The 21,912-nt window shown below is 35.3% G+C and overlaps 1 protein-coding gene across 1 annotated transcript in view; it reads right to left on the bottom strand.

The window, feature by feature from the left end:
• The window catches only part of LOC140056743 (1,25-dihydroxyvitamin D(3) 24-hydroxylase, mitochondrial-like), a 50,724-nt gene that overhangs the window by 27,414 nt on the left and 1,398 nt on the right, over nucleotides 1–21,912 (bottom strand). The gene's annotated exons all lie outside the window — the stretch shown is intronic.

Raw genomic sequence — 21,912 nt, 5'->3', positions numbered from 1 at the left:
GCAATGCCCAGAGGAAAAAGCATTAAAATATGCCGAAAAAAGGGCTAAAAACGCCTTAGGCCTCCTGCGGTGAAGGGGAACTTCGGGTTCCTGAACCAGGGCCTCATGCCTCTGCGTTACGCCACTGGATTACATGTTACTAACATTAGAAGTAGAACAGGGCAATTACAAATGTCATTGACAGGGTTGGTCCGGATACTGACTTGATCTATCCTTCATCATTATACGCATTTTGCCTAATTGATTTGTTTGTGATCTTTCCTCGTTCGTTGGCTAAATATAATGTGACCGAGTGAATAACTAGAGTCTGACAAAATGACGAATGCGATATGCAGGTTTAGTTGAAGAGTTCGACACTCGGTTATCACATTTTTATTTTCTTTGATTTTAAAGCATTATTGCTGAGTTGCTTATAAAGCTTGGTTCCGACAAGAGACGCAATGCAACGACGTCGTAGACGCAACGCAAGCGAGTTGACTAATGACAAGCAACATAATAATAATCTACCGCTTGTGATTGGTCAAAATCTGTTACGTTGCGCTTACGTACTTGCGTTGCGTCTCTAGTGGCACGTATTAATGTTTAAAAATGTTAGAAAGTTCATTTTGTTAACTCTGAATATTGCCTTGTTAAATTATCATGGTAATAATCCAGATAGATACACGATTGCATCTTCTACCGTTATATTATATATAAAAAAATTCCTAAATTATCATTTTTGAAGAAATTTGAAAAAAAATTAAAAAATAAACGTTGTGGTTATTATTATTCATGAATTAATAAATTACAGCGAAAAGCAAATATTACGGAACGCATAACTTCACGTTTTCACATATTAAAATTAAGTGAAATTTGGATTTAAAACAAAAAACATGTTTGTAGTTTTATATTCCATTGTCTAGCTTATTAATTTTAGTTTTACAATGTTGTGCGACATGCTGTTTAAAATCCTATCCCTTTCATTTGTGTGGTTTATTTAATTTTCGTGTTGTTAGGTATGCTGTGTATTGTGCACGTTTTATATCCACAATTATGAATACCAACGAACGCTTTCGTTTTTATTAAGTTCATAAAATAATCGGGTCTAATTGAGAGTTGAGTGTACGCTAAAATTGACAAGTTAAATTAAGATCGGAACCATACTGGCAAAGGCTTTCTATTACGTTTACCGATTTGAATGTAATAGAGGTTTGTATGTATGGAACGCCGTTTACGCAACATTTGAAATGACGCGATATGTGAATGAAATCAATATGAACTGTACGCGATGAATGAATTAATTTGAATGAAATGTTTTGAATGAAATCTTTTGAATGAAATGCTTTGAAAAGTCAAACTTATATTGGCGGCGTATGCCATTCTCACTCACGCTTTTTTTTCTAAACCTCTTAAGCCTTGGTACCCTCTTCTCCTCTCTCCAACCGCTGTCATCAATATGGACCCTTTACAAAGAATCCTAACAGACCTGGGCTTGGATCCATTTAGTAGGGAAAAAAAACTCAGATGTGGAGAGGTCCGGTCAAGCTACCAAGAGAGCGCGGTGGGAATGATATACGCCGCCAATAGTTTCAAATATTTCATTCAAACCATTTCATTCATATCGCGTCATTCAATTCATATCGATGCATTTCATTCACATATCGTGTCATGAAATATATCATCGAAATGTTGCGAAAACGGCGTTCCATGGGTAACCGGCATCATCATGTGGAATAACACTGAATGACCGTTGTATCAGGATTGAATGTCCTACATGGCGTGTCAGCCGTTTACTTGTATCCTATATTAACCGAGTATGGATGTTCTTACATCTTACGTCAATTTATTTGAAGAATTCAACAGATGCAACGACACTAACTTTTGAGTCATAATTCTTAAGCCAACAGCACTGATTTAAGTTTGTGGTCAGGGAGACTAAAATCAATTGTGGAAATTACTAAAGCAAATGCGCCAACCAAGACTTGCTAGGTTCTAAGTAAAGTTAACCTTACAGCTCAATGACAAGTCTATTTGAGGTTTTTCGATGTTTTCGAGTGTAGTATAGGTATGAAACGCCATATGTGCCAACATATTTATCTATTTACTAATATTAAGTCAAAACTCCGTCTGAAACCCAGACTACTGTGCAACATACCTCATTGCGAGTAAAACTTGGTGGCGCTTGTCTTTTCGTGTCGCGTGTCTTCATTCGCATTCGACTGACAATAAATCGCAAATTAATGGATACCCTCAAAATGTGTATCACATTAATGATCATTTTAATACATTAAGCCTATACAGATTCAATGAATCCCAGACACTTAAGCTTGGTTCCCACTAGAGACGCAACGCAATCACAAGCGATGGATTACAGTCGCTTCTTGTCATTGGTCAAATCGCTTGTGTTGCGCGTATGTCCATGCGTTGCGCGTACGTCCATGCGTTGCGCGTAGGTCCATGCGTTGCGTCCTAGTGAGAACCAAGCTTTACATAAACTAATCCATGATTTTTGCAAATTCTGGTTTTGAAATGATGTTGCGTTTTCATAATAATTTTAATCAAAAATTGGTTGAAGAATTGTTTAGATAAATAACTTTATTGACAAACATTCCGATATAAACGTATATATTATGACGTATGACATATGACGTCACTCATGTAGTGCGGAGTGTTAGCAACCTGTCCTCGTGGAATACCTGTAACATCGTACTCATATTAAGGTTCATTGACATACAATGACTATCCTGCCAATCAACTGTCAACATTCTCAACAACATTTTACCAATAACTTTCGAAACAGTTTTATTGAGTCAATAAAGTTAAAGTTTAAAGAGTTAGAAAATGGAAAATAAATTTCAAGTATAAATTATGTAATTTAATTTATTTATATTGTTTAAAGCTCTGTCTACACTATCAAACTAGTGTAAAGTGCCCAAATATGGTAGTGATATGACGTCAAATCACATTTTTTCTTCACATGAAGTCACATGACAGTCATAACAATATTTTGATTGATAGAAATTATTTGTTGAATGTTAGCCTAGTTTTTACACAGATACATTTATCAAGGAATTATATATATATATCTTTTATCCTGTTTTTCATACCTCTGTCTTTGTTTAAAATACATGCACATCTGCCATACAAAATACTTTATTTGAAGAGTAACCATGCCAGGCCAACTGTTGAACATTTATTGGTGTAACCCCACGGGACGGTGCGAGAAAAGCGAGAGAAAACTAGGGGAACGAATCGAACGACTTGGCATTCAGGTCAGACGCAATGAAACTGGTTCTTGTGACCTCATACATGGTTCACCGAACGTTCATCGAACCTAAATCTTTAGTTACCCCAGCAACTGACAAAACTTTCAGGAAACACCTAGGGTATACCCCGGATTTATATAGGCCCCTGGATTTAATACAAGGTGTGACAATGCAACGTGCATACATTGGGTTAATAAGGTTTATCGCAAATAGCTTCTACAATGCATGATGGGAAGGGTTTGGGAGCAAACGTCACAACGCGTACGTACGTGATTTGTTGTTCGTACGTACTCGTCGTGACGTTTGCTCCCAAACCCTTCCCATCATGCATTGTAGAAGCTATTTGCGATAAACCTTATACTGGGACATAATGCCAAAAGTTAAGATTTCTATCACCTTGTATACAAACAAGTGGCAGGAAGAGGCATGATTGGTTAAACGGTACGCGGGAGAGACGCGGCTGCGACACGTCTACATACGAAACTATGACACGCGTACATACGAAACTATGACACGCGTACATACGACACTGCGATACACATTTAGATATGTATCGAAACTTCGAAACACGTATTAGAGTCAGTTTGTTTCTCTAAAAAAACCGTTTATATAATTTCGATATCGACTGCATGGTTTGTAGGTGATATGTCCTGTTTATTCTGCAAATAATTTGGCGTTAATTTATTCATACGGCAATCATTTTTTCAAAGCAGAAACAGAACCTTACTCCATTCTTATAGACTACAGTATCTATACGACATTGTGCACAACACGAAACAGCGCATGCAAGTCAGAACACTGCCGTCTGGCGGACAGTCAGAACAATACAACGCGTTGAACCAGAGTGTCTGAAAACACCTATAGGTTAAATCGTGGAAACAATTGTATTTTAATAGACCTATTGCAGTGTCAAAAGGTTTAACAACCTCTATCAAGGTTACTATTGTCAATAATGAATACATCAAAATCAATTAAAGCGTTAGTGAAGAAGAGTAGACGAAGGAAATACCCAACGGCATGGCTTACAATCCCGCTTACAACAGTAGCAATAAAACTCAATATTCAAACAACGTGTAAAATACGTTTTACTCATCTACAAATCAAGACCAATTAGTCTTATTTTTTATTTTATTGTAGGCCTATAATTGCGTTTCATTCCTGCTTACTAGTGTCATTGATCATACTTTGAGAAATGGGATTTGATAAAGACAACTAACCACCCCTGCTAACTATGACCACATGAGCAAGGGTTACTGACCGCCGGTGCTCTGGACAGACTGACCAAACACACAAAATCATTTTAAATAGTCTGCTCTGAATCTGAGCGATTAATATAGTTAAACCGCAAACTAGAACAAATTAATTCAATTCAACATTTTGATCAAAATCTAACATCAACCAGGAGGTAACTTCCATAACATAATGTACAACATAATATGGACTAAAACAACAAAATGATCATTTGGATTTAGAGAATGCAAAATGTTTGCTATATTTAATACAGAAGTCCTTAATAGGAACTTATCTCAAGTTTTCTTAAATCTGTGTGAAAATAAATTAATATTGTTATTCATTGTATCCAAGAAGTGCCAAAATGGCAATATTGGAATGACACAATGAATGAACAATACCTTTGATTGGTGCAATGGTCCTAGTAATAGCACAAAATACATTACGGTAGTTTACATTGTAGGCCTATCCAAGAAGTGCCAAAATGGCAATATTGGAATGACACAATGAATGAACAATACCTTTGATTGGTGCAATGGTACTAGTAATAGCACAAAATACATTAGTTTACATTGTATCCAAGAAGTGCTAATGGCAATACAGGGAAAAATTTCATTTGAAAATTTTGTTTAGCAAAATTGCTAATCAAACTAATTTTTTAGTCAAGAAACATAGTTTTGTATTGTATTTTTTGCTACACAATTGTAGAAATGTGTAGCAAGAAGGTTGTTTTGTATAGCTTTTTGCTATGCTACACTGGCGAAATTATTCCCTGCAATATTGGAATGACACAATGAATGAACAATACCTTTGATTGGTGCAATGGTCCTAGTAATAGCACAAAATACATTAGTTTACATTGTTATTCAAGTGTAATAAATATAGAAATCGGGGCAATTTATAAATGTAGATCCCATTAATATTACACTAATTTGGTTTGAATGACTATTTGACCTTAATTCTGTTACAATGAATAATCTAAGTGACTCTTTACAAAACCACAACAAAGGTGCCGAACGCAATAAAAACCATCACTTAAGCCCTAAAGAAGATAGATCTATTTCAACAAGTTTAATTTTATAAAATGTAAAATAAATTGGTAACATATCATAATGAATAAAAATCATTGAGTAAAAATAGATAAAATGTGTAAAAACTGGATCAAATTAATACATTTGGTAGGCCTACTTTGAGTATCCTAAATTCAAAAAAATAATGACCAAAAAGAGAGTAATATGTTAATATGTATTTGTAATATTATGAACGAATAAATGTGGTAGATTACGCCACAAAAAAGAAAAAAACATTGGTACTATTTATAATTATTATTATAAAAAAATTAAGTTTGTTTTACGAGGGTCTAACAGCAGTATATACAGCAGTACGGCTTTACCAAAATATGAATAAGAAAATAATTGTTCCCGACTTTTGTTAAAGTTGATTTAATCATTTGAGAAGAAAAATCCCGATTCACTGTGTCGTTTTGTTTTTGATGGTTAAATAAATATGGCATCATTTTAACTAACCCTAGGAAAAAGGAAAAAATTAGCAAACTTAATTCACATGTTATGCAAAATTTAATTTAGAGTGTGTTGTAATTTTCCTTTCAGCTGTTCTAATGTCTTCATCCTTGATATCCACAAACGGGTAAAGAATCCACCGGGGTAATGGTTTAACAGAGAACACATTACGATTCAGACATGGACTGGTCATTCCGGAATACGAATGGAAACCGATTAACTTTGAAATAATTGAAGGAAGAAAAGTAAGTTAAACTAAGCTAGTGAGATGTGCTTTATAACCTAACATGTGCTTCTGATTGTATCTCTTTAACACGACAAGATACACTATGTGAAAACCAAGAGTTTACAGTTCAGTGACCATTATGTCCAGTTGTTACTCTTTTCAAAAAATAAAGTGAGATGTTTAAAAGAAAACAGAGAAAAGAACAACACGCAAAACAAACTGTATGCACATGTCTTTAACTTGTGAGAATTGTGTCCCTACGTTCCACATGCCATCTCGTTCCTTCCTGCCATCTTTACAACAAATTAAATGCATGTATCCTATAATGATAACATCATTATATTTGTTGTTAGGGACATTGTACCGCAAGTATATACACAGATTGTTATTCAGAGGTAGAAAGTGCGAATAGTAGATACAAACACATTTTACGAAACACACATTTTTGTGGATTGGGTTTTGCATGCAGATGATCTGACTTCTATTAGTAGACTTAACTATTTAGTTTTAATATTCAGGCAAAGGGTAACCAAAGCCTGAACAATTTTTGCACACATTGTACTATGACAAGCAGTAAAAGAGGATAGCACACAGAAGACAATGGTCAAAATATGTAAAATTGTAAAGGTTTAAAATGTTTAAAAAAAATCAAGTTTAAGTTGAAATTAAGTTAAGAATTTAGTATTCTTGTTATGACTCTATATGAGTTTGATGCTTTGATTAACATCGATTCACGATTCATATAGTAAGCCTACCTTAGGAAGCAAATGTAGGCCTACAGTTACGTCTTACCAATGTATCGTATGAATATAGGCCTATTATTAACAGATCCATGACGTGGAAAAAGTAAATAAAGAGGTTTCACATTCGAACAAACAATAATAAATAGAAATTGATAATAAATAGGGACGTTGTGTGTATCATTCATAAATATTGGTGAAAGCTGCTTTCTCACAGCCATGACCTGGTTCAATTTGGTCGTGACTTTTTCACTTTTAGGGGATTAAAAAAATGGTTTGGAACTTGATTAACCTTTCGTCAAGGCCTTTCTTTTTTTCCCTTTTTCTATTTTCAAAATATTTTATGTGCGTTTTCATTAATAGTAGGCCTAGGCCTAATAATACAAACAAAAATAGTTCTTATTTAAATTGTTATCAGATGATACTAAATGTAAAACAACGTTATATGTTTAATTTTATTTAAACTATTTGAGACGATGCCAATAAACGATAAAGTAGGCCTGGTCATTCCAGGGGAATCCTGCTGACGCAGTCTCGTGCTTACGTCACAAGTGTTCTGTTCATTGCGCAGGCGAACAACGGGTAGTGTGGACGGGTTACTTGGACCGGAAATCAGCGGTTACTTTGGATTTGATTGATTATTCTCAGTATCCTGGTATAAAAATCTACGTCCACGCAATATTGGATGGTTTAGTTCTAAGAAATGTTTTTCGTACAACTTTAGTTGTCAATCAAACGACCAATTTAGGGTCGGTTTTGTTACATTAAACTTGTCATTTTATCATTGATTTAGAACAATTACCGGTAGTACGGTAGGTTATGAAATTTAGTTTTATTTGTTTCTACGAAGATATCGGAAATCAACGTTTTTGTGTCATACCGCCATACCGCTTACGTTAATTTTCGGAAAATGCAATGTATTGTAAACATAATAAACACTTACTGTAAACTAACGTTTGTTTCAATAATTTAAACAATACACTAGTATGACATTCAACATAGTGCACTCCATTCACAGAATTACGGAATGTAATAGGAAATATCGTCTGGGAAAATCTGCCATCCGCACGGCGCGCCGGAGTCCACAGAAAAGTTTCGACGGTTAGAGGGCGCCCTGTTTGTACAGAGTTTTATTGGAATGGCTCTGACCCTGTAACACTCAACAACCATAGAGATATTATATCTCTATGCTACAACCTATTTGGTTTCAATATTAAACCTTATTATTTATTTCCAACTTTACATATTTTAATTATGTAACTTATTGTAAAAATTGATAGTCCTGCACAATAGAAGTTTAGATACAATAGAAGCAAAACTCGTGACTAGTCCGAGTCTGGACTAACTGTATAGAGCTCTGTCTACACTATCGAACTCGTGACTAGTCCGAGTCTGGACTAACTGTATAAAGCTCTGTCTACACTATCGAACTCGTGACTAGTCCGAGTCTGGACTAACTGTATAGAGCTCTGTCTACACTATCGAACTCGTGACTAGTCCGAGTCTGGACTAACTGTATAAAGCTCTGTCTACACTATCGAACTCGTGACTAGTCCGAGTCTGGACTAACTGTATAGAGCTCTGTCTACACTATCGAACTCGTGACTAGTCCGAGTCTGGACTAACTGTATAAAGCTCTGTCTACACTATCGAACTCGTGACTAGTCTGAGTCTGGACTAACTGTATAGAGCTCTGTCTACACTATCGAACTCGTGACTAGTCCGAGTCTGGACTAACTGTATAGAGCTCTGTCTACATTATCGAACTCGTGACTAGTCCGAGTCTGGACTAACTGTATAAAGCTCTGTCTACACTATCGAACTTTATGACAAAACAATGTAATGTGCCCATATATGGAAATGACGATGTCATATCACTACCATATTTGGGCACATCACACTTTTTTTGTCAAACTAGTTTGATAGTGTAGACAGAGACCTATTCATTTTAAGCAACAAATACAAGTGGTTAGCATGTTCCCTGATATTGTACCATTATAATGTTTAATCATTTGCTACGGATCTGGAGCAGATAAAGTATCAACTTGGCTGCCGTTGTAATTGGCAATTGGCATATCATTCTCTACTGTGAACGTCATCATTTCTACAGTACTGTGTAGGCCTATAATACACTGTCAATCTCGATTGGCATTTAGAGACTCCGCGACCGACAGGGCGAATCGACATTTTTTGCCTAACCTTAATAAAAAGTACTCCTTCTTTTTAGATTGTGTAGGCTGTTTGAGACAGATGTGTGTGAGGTATAGTGCAACTAGTTGTGTTGATTTATTAATATAGTGTTTTGACATAACCCGCTTGTAGGTGCATAGGCCTATGGTGATAAGAACCCTGGGAAACAAACCATCAATCACCAACTAGACTCCCAGGAGTGCAATAGCCTGTCATTATTGTTTGTTTCACAACAACACCAGCCCTATAATCACACCAAGAGAAATTCACAGTCGTAAGGGGAAAACACGTCACAGTCGGTATATGGATTATTCTATAGGCTCAAACTTAGGTCAATGCTCTCTCCGTACTCGATCTAAGAGCTGCGTACCAGCGGTTACTGACACCTTCCTTCGACACAGTGCCACACCCGAGGGGAGCTACTACACTCTTCAGGGGAACAATCTGCACCCCAGAGGTACTACATACGTGGATTATTACCTGGCATAGTTATTAAACATCTGTCTAAAGTCATGTAATAGTCTGATAATTTATTTTACCAACGGTTATTCAACTCGAAATCGTTTAAAATGTTTACTAAAATGGCACGAGGTTCGTTTTTAACATTATGATTTATTGTATTTCCCAAGAAATTCAAATACGACATGATCAACAAGTCAGGCCCACCTACTTTAATGTGGCATAGACGAAACATCTATCTATCATCGCTATCCACTCAGCAAAAACTCTTAAAAAAACTCTGCTAATGGCGCTTTTATTCAGGAACCAATTAAATCGGGTGGACTATTCACACATATTAATCCGAAGTTATACTGGTTACTATACTTTTGGTTCCTCACAAGTAATTTGACCAATCACACGCGACAATGCGCGATGGATCATCGAAACACTGTCGCTTTTTATTGGTCAGCTCACTTGCGTTGCGTGTTCGTCCTCGATAGTTGCGTGTACGTCCTCGATAGTTGCGTCCAAAAAGAAGGTATAGAAGTATAAAATAATCCAATACGAGTCCAATACGAGTCTTGGATTATAGAAGCTTAGTTGGTCAACGAACCTAAATAGTTGGATAAGGCTCAGAAACACATCGTCCCTACTGAGTTCTATATGTCGGATACTCTCATCATCTCGTAAAATAACGTTAATAAACATAAGCTGTATGTCTATCTGCGACAAATGTGTATATACTGCCTTATCTAGGTACTTGAGTATATACAAACTATCCCAGCAGGATGGCAATCAGCAACATCCTGAAGGAAAAAGCGAAAATGTTCAACTTTAACTTAAATCAGCAGATCAACCAGTTGGTCAACCGTTGCCTTCTCGGACATCATGCGCGCGCCCGTATAATATATGCTATAGGCTATTCTTTTAATATCGGTCTAAGTTTACACATGATTCAATTTCACTCTCCGAATCGAATATATCACTTTCCTAAAAAATATTTGAACTGTGAACAAAATCAATCACCCTAATTATTATTTCAAATCAATTCTTTATCGTTTAGTTGAGTTAATTTTTTATGAACCGTTTCCTCTTCCCCTGAGACTAGGATAAGGATTTGAACTCCCGACTTAATGAGAACAAGAGCTTGTCATTGGTCAACTCGCTTGCGTTGCGCGTACGTCCTCGTGTTGCGTCTCTAGTGGGAACCACACTTTAGTTCAACTACTGGAATTGAACTCCCGACGACTTAATGAGAACAAGAGCTTGTCATTGGTCAACTCGCTTGCGTTGCGCGTACGTCCTCGCGTTGTGTCTCTAGTGGGAACCACACTTTAGTTCAACTACTGGAATTGAACTCCCGACGACTTAATGAGAACAAGAGCTTGTGATTGGTCAACTCGCTTGCGTTGTGCGTACGTTCTTACATTGCGTCTCTTAGTGGGAACCACACTTTAGTTGAACTATTAGATTTGAACTCCCGACATACAACTTAATGAGAACAAGGGCTTGTAGTAAAGCCGGGTTTAATTTGTGACCATTAATGACTCGTAGTCTCGGTACAGCTCCGTATCTTTCCCTCAGAATGAGTAGTTAATTACGTTCTTTAATGTTTAACATCTTGTTATGTTAATTACATTAATGTTGTAATTAACTGGATTATAAATAGTCATAGCATTTGCTTAATGATCGCCAACAATTCAATTTATCAAATCAAAAACGGATATTATTAAACTTCAGTGTTTTCTCAGACCTATTTATTGAACATTTAAATATTGTGTCACTTTTTCGTTTAATACCGTACTAACTAGTACGCCTGCATAACATTATTTCTTGATAGATTCGTTCTACTTAACTTAATTAATATACAATGTAGTGTAATAATACATGTTTTATATAATGTTGTTTTTTTGTATTGGTAGGCCGTACAGTAAGTGTTCGCTCGTTGATTCTCTTGTTCCATTAGGTCTATTTTAGTAAAACTGGCTATTGAAATTATATTTATGTTTCATGTTTTAAGTTTTGCCTTTTGCTACTCTACCGTATTTAAAGAAGTAGGCATCTCTCGTCTTTGTATTACAAACTTTATTTGCGAAATCTCCGGCAATAATCATCTATATATTTCAGTAGTCATGTAGTCGATCCGCTGTAGAGTCAACTGCGCACTTGTGTTGAATGTGTTAATCGTTTAATTATTACTGCTAAGAAGGGGGTTATGCTGACTATTAATCAACGAATTAGTTTTTGTAACCGTCAAACCAGCCACAGAAACCACGACCATGGCTCATGTTGTCATTTTGATATAAAAATAGATTGTGCAACTGATTTTTTTCTTGTAAAAAAATAAGTTATCCTAACAGCTGCTGTGCTTCGGATATGATATTATTTATTAAGGCATCAGGAAGAGCTAAGATTGAGTATAGAGTAGGCTTAAACATTTTGTATTTGTTGCAGGGTTCTTTTGCTTCTTATATAGAGTCAATGACAGCAGCCTCGGGTTTCAGTTGCAATCTATATTGACGTTATCTCGCATACTATCTTAAGGACCTATAATTTCCCTATTACAAATAACATACTTTCATAATAGAAAAGGTATGACATTTTTTACATTTTTCAATAGGGAGCTCGTGTGAGTGACTGATTCATTGAGGACTATATGTTCATTGAACTGACTTTATTTTAGCTAAGAGTAGTTGAATGAACGCGTTCTCTTAGTTTGAACTTACAACTTAGTCTGTACTTAAGCCCTGTACCAGGTTACTGACTGGCGGTCGTCATCTTATCATATTAACTTGCTAAAATCATAAATTAATTTTGTTTAAAACTTATCTATATGGCAGTTAAAATCATCGCACACTTGCTAACATATTTCAAACAAAGTGACATGCAACTATTCCATGATTGGAAGAAGTCACAATAAATCCACTTTTGACAGCTTAAACATTTTCCTAGATTTGTTTGCGATGTAATTGGTCCAATGATATTTTGGCAACTTATTTTTCCAACCGAATCATAAATGTTATAAGAACCATGTTTTTGAATACTCATAACCTGCTGATTGAGTTTATTCAACATACGAAGTTTTTTTTTTTATTACGGTATATATTTAGCGCTTTGAACCCGTTTTCAGTTCGCGGCTTACTCCCTCAGCCTAGCAATGTAGGCCTAGCCTATTATGGACACATTTTCATTCGTTATGATAAATTAATCTCGAAATATTAAACCTTATCACGGTGTATCTAATTTACTAGCCTATACTATCCATTGTGTATTATTATTATTATCAGTCCACTGATATAATAACTGCAGTATTATTCATGATTAATTATAATTAAAGAATATTTAAAATATTTTAGACGAAAATTGCTATTTTTGCTACTTCGTTCGTTTCTGATGCTAATTATAAGCAAACCTGGAACTCAACAAGAATGTTGATTAAATGTTATTGATAAAAATGAAATTTGTGACGTCATTGCAACTGCATCATACATCGGTTATTGAACCTATTATTACGAATGAAATATAAAGGCCAATAACCGACAAGTCAAATTTAATATAGAAAAAAATTTTATGGAAATATTATAGTAGAGTAATTATGCAAATAAATCATATGACGCCGCCTATGAGCTGTTTTTACAATCCATTGATTACGATGCAGGCGAACCCAATGAACGTGTTCATTTATTTTAAGTACCTCTGTTAAAAAGATTTATTTTATTACTTAGAAGTACTGAAATGACGCCTTTTTATAGAAAACATTTTTAGAAACATTAAATGCTAAAGAAGGTGACATTTTGGCAGGTGTTAGGGTCACATCATTATGATACCCATTTGCAGGTTCAAAGTTTGATTCACGGCACTAACGACGTGAAAGGTGATTGTACTTTATATAGTGACGTCAACATCATATCACATGACTTTATCTTGTCCTTGAGTGACCACGCCCTTTTATAATTAATTTAGTAGCAGTTATTATTTGATTACATATAAACGTGCTTTTTGATATCCTAAATTAGACCTACGCACGCGGTGCTGGTTTTTTTTTTCATTACAAAATCTGGGTGTCATAATCCATATCGAATTCCCGTTCGTTTTTAAATTAGCACCGCGCGATTTTTTGGTTTTAACACAAAAAAACCCAAATAAAACAATGAAGTAAAATTAATGACTGATTAGTGACGTAAAATAAGATAAGATGACTGGAGGATGTGGAGAAGATGTTGATAATTATGATGAAAAATAAAAATATTCACAGAATACAATATACAATATCGACAACACTGAAACAGGCGCCCTCAAAGGCTGATAATTACATACTACTTCACGCGCGCGCACACGATGATTTGGTTTAGATTAATTTTTCGCGGTTACCGTAAGTAAGTCAGGTAAGCATTATGTAACACTATCCAGAGTTGATACGCATCAAATCTATCTCACCTGCGACTTTGTATAGAAAAGTACGCATCACTAGACCGCCAACCGTGTGGTCCGAAGCGACCTACAAGACCTGGAAAATCTCCCACTGCTCTGCAGTTCACACAACTTTAATTCTTACTACCGGTAATTTTACTTTTAAATTATAGTAGGCCACCGGAAATACAGAAGCTGAAGGTTTTGAATTTGTGTAAATAAGCGTGAATTATTAGATTTCCTTGGTACAGAATTACAAGGGCGGCAACTGTGTAAAAGGGTGTATTAAGGGGGTTAGTTAAACACCTAATTATCAGTATTTTGGCAAGTGTCGCCATACTTCTGTTCAAGACAATCTAATTAAACGTACTGGGTTTTTTCCATTACTATGATGGTAGTAATAATATACTAAGTACTAATAAATAATATATAAAAGAAATATCGACGTAAATACTACATCGTTAGAAGAAATTATTTTTACGTAAATGACCAATAAATAACTATTCCTTATAGTTTTTTAAACAGAATTAATAACAGTTGTAATGGTTTCAATTTCATTCAAATCATAATCTAAAATGTGCTTTTATAATCCAACCTAATCATTTTTAGGATGGAAAATGTTATGGTTAATTTTCTGGTTTATGATGTTTTCTTTGTTGATGTTTTATAGGTTTTTTTTATATTAATGTTCTATCCGAAAAGAAAGAAATGAATGAATATGCAAAATGAGAATAGTGAAAACTATGCGTAGGAGGACAGTAACCCCGCGCGTGAACCGCACCCGTCCGTTCGTCCGTCTCCGTCTAAAGGTAACTCATCAAAGTGTACAATATTATTACAGATGACCTCGATCTGTCATTTACCTAATCTCTCATTCATTTATTTTCCAATTGTTTCATTTCATGCTAAATTAACTTCATCATGTTCTTGTCTATCAGACAGATTCAACTAGGTCCTATCAATTAGAGCGCGTCCATCAGAAAGCACCAAGAGTGCGTCCATGCCAAGGAATTCCATCATAATCAAAATAGTGCAAAAACCACTGTTCTATCGAAATTAGTATTGTTGAAAAAATGATTCACCACCCTTGAAAATGACTTCAGGCGTTACTATTAGTTCACGTAATGACTATTTCATAGAATTTAGGCCTAAACAGGTTACTTAGAGGGCGTTGTTTAGGTATTTTCAACAGTTGAATATCACATCACACTCTCACTATTATCTATTAATCGCCTCCAGTGTTCTTAATTTTTTGACGCAACGCAACGACGAGGCGAAACGCAAACGACATTTCGGATAATCATAATGTCGTGATTGCTCAAATTGCTTACGGTACCCTTACGGCCTTGCATTTTTCTAAAGCTTGGTTCCCACTAGAACGCAATACAAGGACGTAGACGTACGCGCAAAGGAAGCGAGTTGACCAATGACAAGCGACTGTTCGAATAATCCATCGTTTGTGATTGGTCATTACGTTGCATACCAAGCTTAAGTGGGAACCAATGTATTGTTCTGTACGGTCTTACTAACATTCTCACGCATACAGTAGAAAGACAGTATAAATATAGATATAATATTATCTATAAACATTCAACAATAACTGAATCAGTATAATTCGTCATAATGACGTAAGGAGTCAAAATCTATTATATTGTGAGTTCGTTGTTACACAGTGATGTTGCAAAATCTAATCAAAAGCTAAGTAGAATAATATTACTCAACCATGGAATATTGTGATTGGTGAGAGGGGTTACTTGAAGGTATGCCATGGCAGGAAGTTAGTTGATTGCTGATCCCGATGACTCTGTCTGTTACTACGAGTCGATACCCTCTAAGTCTGGACACCTGCCCCGGTTGCATGACTCCTCACGTTAAAACCCGATGGCCTAACTTACCCTAACTATTCATATCGTACACCTGTCGGCCAGTAATATAAAACGGAAGCACCCTTGAAAAGAGGCTACAGTAACTTAAGTCATTGTAAAATGTATACGAAAAGTAGAACACATGAGATTACTGAAGGATTTGCCTAGAACATAGTTAATATACACATCAAAATAACACACCGACTTTATTAATGAAACATGGTACAATGTTCAATCAGTTCGGTGACGCATTGTACGCGCGTCTTGTAAATTAAGTAAAATACACATTATCCATAACAAGACAGTCATCCGCTCTGTTTCTAGCCTAACAGTTACAACAAGATACTCAGCAATTTTAAACAATAGTAAGCAACAACAAAACTAGTCTAGGTTCTGGACCGTTTTTCAAATTAATGTTAGCAAAAAGATAGATATTTTGTCACAAATTGCGTTTCATACGTAAAATATGTATTTTCTTATGATTTTTCAGACAAAAGTCGAAAGGCTGACTTGTGGACTAACATAAAAAACACCGATAAATGCATTACGAAAGATAAGTCTACATAAAAACACACAGATAGGTGGAGCACAACTGCACAATGCATGGAATAAGTCTGGTTTATTCTACCCCTTTTACACTATCACCGTAACAGCGGTGTAACCCCGCATTTGTTTGTACACCGGGCCGTTAAACGCCGGTGTTGTGGTTTTTATTGACTGGTGTAAATGGGAAAATCCAACCACCCCGGTGTGCTCTCCCCGGGGTGAAACGAAGCTGAATGTTTTCCGGTGTACCTTCTCCGATGTAGTCGAATCTACACCGGAGACACGAAGTGTAAACGGTTTTTGTGGTTCAACACCGAGCTGTTAAAGGTCAATGACGTGAAAATGTAACATGTTGTCACAGAAATACAATATTATGCAAACAAAATAGGTTTTTTGCTTAAAATACACTTTTTTTGCTTAAAATAATAATTGTACGATATATTGTGCTGTTCGTTATTTTCTTTTATAAAGGCACAAACAAATTTGTGATTTTTCTTTTCTGCTGAAATTATTGAAATTGTTCGTGTGCATTCTACCTTACCAGAAAGCCTAAAATAATGTAGGCCTAATATTCGTGTAACTCTACCCTGGCCGATTCTATGTAGGGCTAATATTGGTGTAACTCTACCCTGGCCGATTCTATGTAGGCCTAATATTGGTGTAACTCTACCCTGACCGATTCTATGTAGGCCTAATATTCGTGTAACTCTACCCTGGCCGATTCTATGTAGGCCTAATATTCTATGTATGCCTAATTATTGAAAAAGGGAAAAATATATATAATTACTGACGTCTCAATGCATGAAAATTATATCTTTTTTTTAGGAACTGAAAAAGTACCATATAATAATTTTCCTTCATTGATACATTTTTATGTTAATTAACAAATACATTTTTTATTTTAAATACTTACCTACCCTATTTTTACGCCAACCTAACAATTTAAGGCCTATTTAATGTACGTACAGTCTACAAGGCGGAAATGCAGTCATTTTAAAAAGAAAAATAATTGTTAGGCCCTAATTTTTAAAATAATAAATGATAATCTTAATAGCCACAAAGAAAATATTACACTGGGACTACATTCAAAATTAAATAAATTGTGTGTAAATTCGGATTATTATGTTTTTATATGAGATTTGTCGATATGTTCCAGTGTTTAAACGCAAACCATACCATTGCGCTTGCAATAGTGATTTGATTGCCTCCGAGCAACTCGTGTTCCTCTCTCAGTCGATAGTGTAAAAAGGGTATTCGTCACCAACATATTCTTGTATTCTGTAACCCACTCGTCGACGTATTCTTTGCAATCACAAAATAGCCTACAACACCTAACTAGCCTATTACGTCACAAAAATGAGAGGGCGTACAAAAGAATAAACATACTATGTAAACTAACATAGTAAGGACACTGTGTTCTAGAACATTATCAGATAGGACAGTGCTTCTTGACATAGTAAGGACAATGTGTTCTAGAACATTATCAGATAGGACAGTGTTTCTAGACATAGTAAGGACAATGTGTTCTAGAACATTATCAGATAGGACAGTGCTTCTTGACATAGTAAGGACAATGTGTTCTAGAACATTATCAGATAGGACAGTGCTTCTTAACATAGTAAGGACAATGTGTTCTAGAACATTATCAGATAGGACAGTGCTTCTTAACATAGTAAGGACAATGTGTTCTATAATCAGATAGGACAGTGCTTCTTGACATAGTAAGGACAATGTGTTCTAGAACATTATCAGATAGGACAGTGCTTCTTGACATAATTTTTGCCGGACGGACACCGAATACCCAGCGAGATTATGTCATTCACAAATGCACTCTTTAGTAATTAAAGCATAGTAATACAAACAATACAGGACACATAAAGGAGTAAGGTAAAACCACGAACAAACACACAACACCTAGGTATGGCGAAACTTGATTACCGCTAACCCCATTGTGAAAAGCATTGACCCTTTTCTGTGTTTATCTATTTATTTAAGTTTAATATACAGATAGATTACGTGAACTTTGAGATGTGGGCGAGATAATCAATTATCATGTTGCTATAGGATCATCATATTACCTATTTCCAAAGAGGGGTGTAGTGTCATGAATGAGGCATATCAATACAGGACCGTACCCGGTTAATCTTATTGATAAAAATTGACCATTTTACCAATTTGACCATTGCAAATACTGTATATATGAATTTATCCGGGTAAAGCCTAGTTTGATAAAAAAACAAAACGATAAATTGATAAAAACAACTATGCATCCAACATACCAGGACACATTGGAAATGTCGCAATAACTGTCATATCATTGCTACCGACATTTTTAAAGATGTCATATCATTTTTCTTAACCACAAATATTACTGCCTCTGGATTCTCAGATTATTGAATAAACATGTGGACAAACGCGTGTCGAAAGTTAACACGTAAACAACAACACTCGGTAAACTTTGGAGCTATTTTAAACGCTCTTTATTTAAGCAAGCTATTGTTGCTTAAAGTGTTTAAGTGACTTTCTTAAATCAGTTGTTGACTTAGCATGTGAACACTATTAACTTAGCTGTCATATGAAAGTTCACTCACGGAGAATAACCTGAATGACGCCCTCATGGGAGTCTAATAATAACTATTCTATCTATCATCGTCAATTGTCATTTTTTATATAATACAGTAAGTTACTTTTTTAAAAGTTATACTGTTAGTAAAATATAGAGGGCGCTATTGCGCTAAATTAATCAGAGACATATTGTAAGGCTCTGAAACTTTTGTTTGTTCTATCACACCAAACTACTATTAATTTTTGACTAAATCGCGCGCATTTTTTGTTAACAATTCGTAACCTAATTTTGACAACAAAAATGTTAGGTTGAATTGATTTGCAGCAATAATTAGTATGTTTACGCGTACGTTGAAACAATTACTACATAGATGCTATACTACTAGTGTATCGATATTGATTTTAAAAGTACACACAAAATTGACGTCAACGTGTGACAAAACGAATCGTCATAAAAAACAAGATCATCGACGGGGGACGCGTAATCATAACATATAGAGGGCATGATCAGGTAATGGATTTAGTAGTTACGTCGTTCATGTGTGTCGCTGCTAACATAGTGGATCGATGATCAGGGATATAATGTGATTCATTAATTTGTTACAAACATTGACCTTTTAAAAAGACAACCTTCCTCCTCCCGTATTTCCTGCAGCCTATTACAACATATCAACAACATGTGTGTTTTGCAGCAGGTTCAAACACCTGTTAATATAAACTGTTCCAACTTCAGAACACTCTTCGCTAATTTGACGTTTTTATGAACATTAACTAAATTGTGGGTTTCTGTAGCAAAACCCATACGATAATCCACGAAGCATTAATTAGTTTCGACATCGAGTACATCGAGTAGCTTTGGAATCATACAAATGTTGTTTGTATCTTTAAAGCAAGAACATAAGTGTGGAGCTGCTAAACTTACCAAAGCAAAGTTCACCATTCAAAAGTCAATAATATTATGTGAAAATACTACGCATTGTAAGTCGCCAAATAATTTAATCTAAACTTTCTCTTTTGAATTTGAATGCAATGAACAATAGTAGGTTTCAAGTACATTGGCCTCAATACCTGTAAAGTTCTATTTTAAAAGTACAAACCTAGAAAACACAAGTTCCGTCTCTATTACAAATGAATAGATGTATGTCACATGGAATGAGGTTAGCGTAATTTAACGGAACCTGTAGCTGAACGATGGATCAACGGTTTAACGGACACTTGACATGTCACGATATTTGGCAGCCATGGCTTTAAATGAAACTATTTTCTGTTTTCTATTTTAGAATACTGTAAAATAAGTATGTTTGTATTAGGCTTTTACAGTGATATCGTTCAATGCGTAGAAAGAAAAATTATTTATGGAAAAAAACTACTGGAAATCACACCTAAAAAAGAAATAAAACCAAACACAAAATACAAAAGAGAAACATATCATCGCAAACGATTCTTGAGAAGCAAGTTAGCTCTCACAAATTTAAATGTGTTACTTTCTTAACGGTGCTGCACCTAATATTTCTTCACATTTGAAAACAAAATATTTATAAAACTTACGTCACAGCTGTCGAAATGATGAGTGAAGCATAATCAAACACTGGAAAACCCCAAAGATAGTCGGACTAACCGACAAACACACAAACTGACTAGTTATCAGGCTGACAAGAAATTAGGAGGCAATTGATTAACTAACGGTGTTGATTAAACATTTTGGTCGACTGAACGCAACCGTTCCGTCGTATAAAACACGATAAAAACAAACAAACGTACAGTCACCTTTCACAAGGTAAAGTTGAACCAGAGTTCAGCTTCAGTTCTCTATTCAAACGTCATTAACGCTCCATTAACTAGCAATGTGTTCATTTGTATAACTAGTGTCTCTACCGCCTTTTTAGATATTACCTTACATCTTACCGTCTGACGGCCTCCAACATCCCTCAATTCAATTCAATTCAAAGTGACATTTATTTACTTAAATAACAACAGTTAAACAAAATGAAGGTAAAACAAGTTGAAGTTGATAAATGCATGTTAAAAAAAGCATAATGCTTGTGGTAGACAAGCCAAAAAATATATTTAAAAAATCAAATACATAACATGTAAACAGTCAACATCATGCAAGTGCATGTTGATATAACATGTAAACAGTCAACATCATGCAAGTGCATGTTGATATAACATGATATTAATAGATTATAAAATTAAACGGATAATAATCATTCATTCGAACAGTGGTTTGTCATTGGTCAACTCGCTTTCGTTGCGCGTACGTTTTTGCGTTGCGCGCGCGCGTCTCTACTGTGGGAACCACGCTTTAACGAATGGCGACGCGTCACTTGTTTTCAACTTAAGTACGGTATACCAACTTAAAGTTTTACTGTAAGTAAAAAATAGATATTAATTATTATAATACTTTCTCTCAATTTACTTTATGTTGGAATCAGAAATGTCAAGCGTAAAATCTAGTTCAGTTAGTTCGTAACCATGTCAGCTGTATCAAATCCCGTGCAGCACGCGACACAAAGGCCGCATTTATTTTTTAGACAAGAGAGTCGGCAAATTTCTGCTGTTTTTGTTGTATCTTATATACGCTATACCTTTTTGTAGTGACCAATTTTGTTTGCACTATTCCATTATCAAACCACATATTTTGATTGTTCTTTTGTGTATGGGTTAAATCATGTATTAATGATGTCTTTTCTATCCAATATTCGAGCGTATGTAATTTAAACTGTGTTGACAGAATAAACAAAATAGAGATGTAACGATTTTTCTTGGCCTACTGTTTGTGTACAGCACACGTCACGCCTAGTAACACGTAGTTTTCAGAGGATTGATCTCATGTGGTTTTTTCCCTCATAAAGTTCAATGAACAATATTTAATGCTAATCGATGTCTTCGATGTTCATCATTGCGATAATTTTGAAAAGTCTATTGTCGTTA

Source organism: Antedon mediterranea, chromosome 8, assembly GCF_964355755.1.
Source record: "Antedon mediterranea chromosome 8, ecAntMedi1.1, whole genome shotgun sequence".
Lineage (NCBI taxonomy): Eukaryota > Metazoa > Echinodermata > Crinoidea > Comatulida > Antedonidae > Antedon > Antedon mediterranea.
This window is presented reverse-complemented; position numbering and strand designations above follow the sequence as displayed.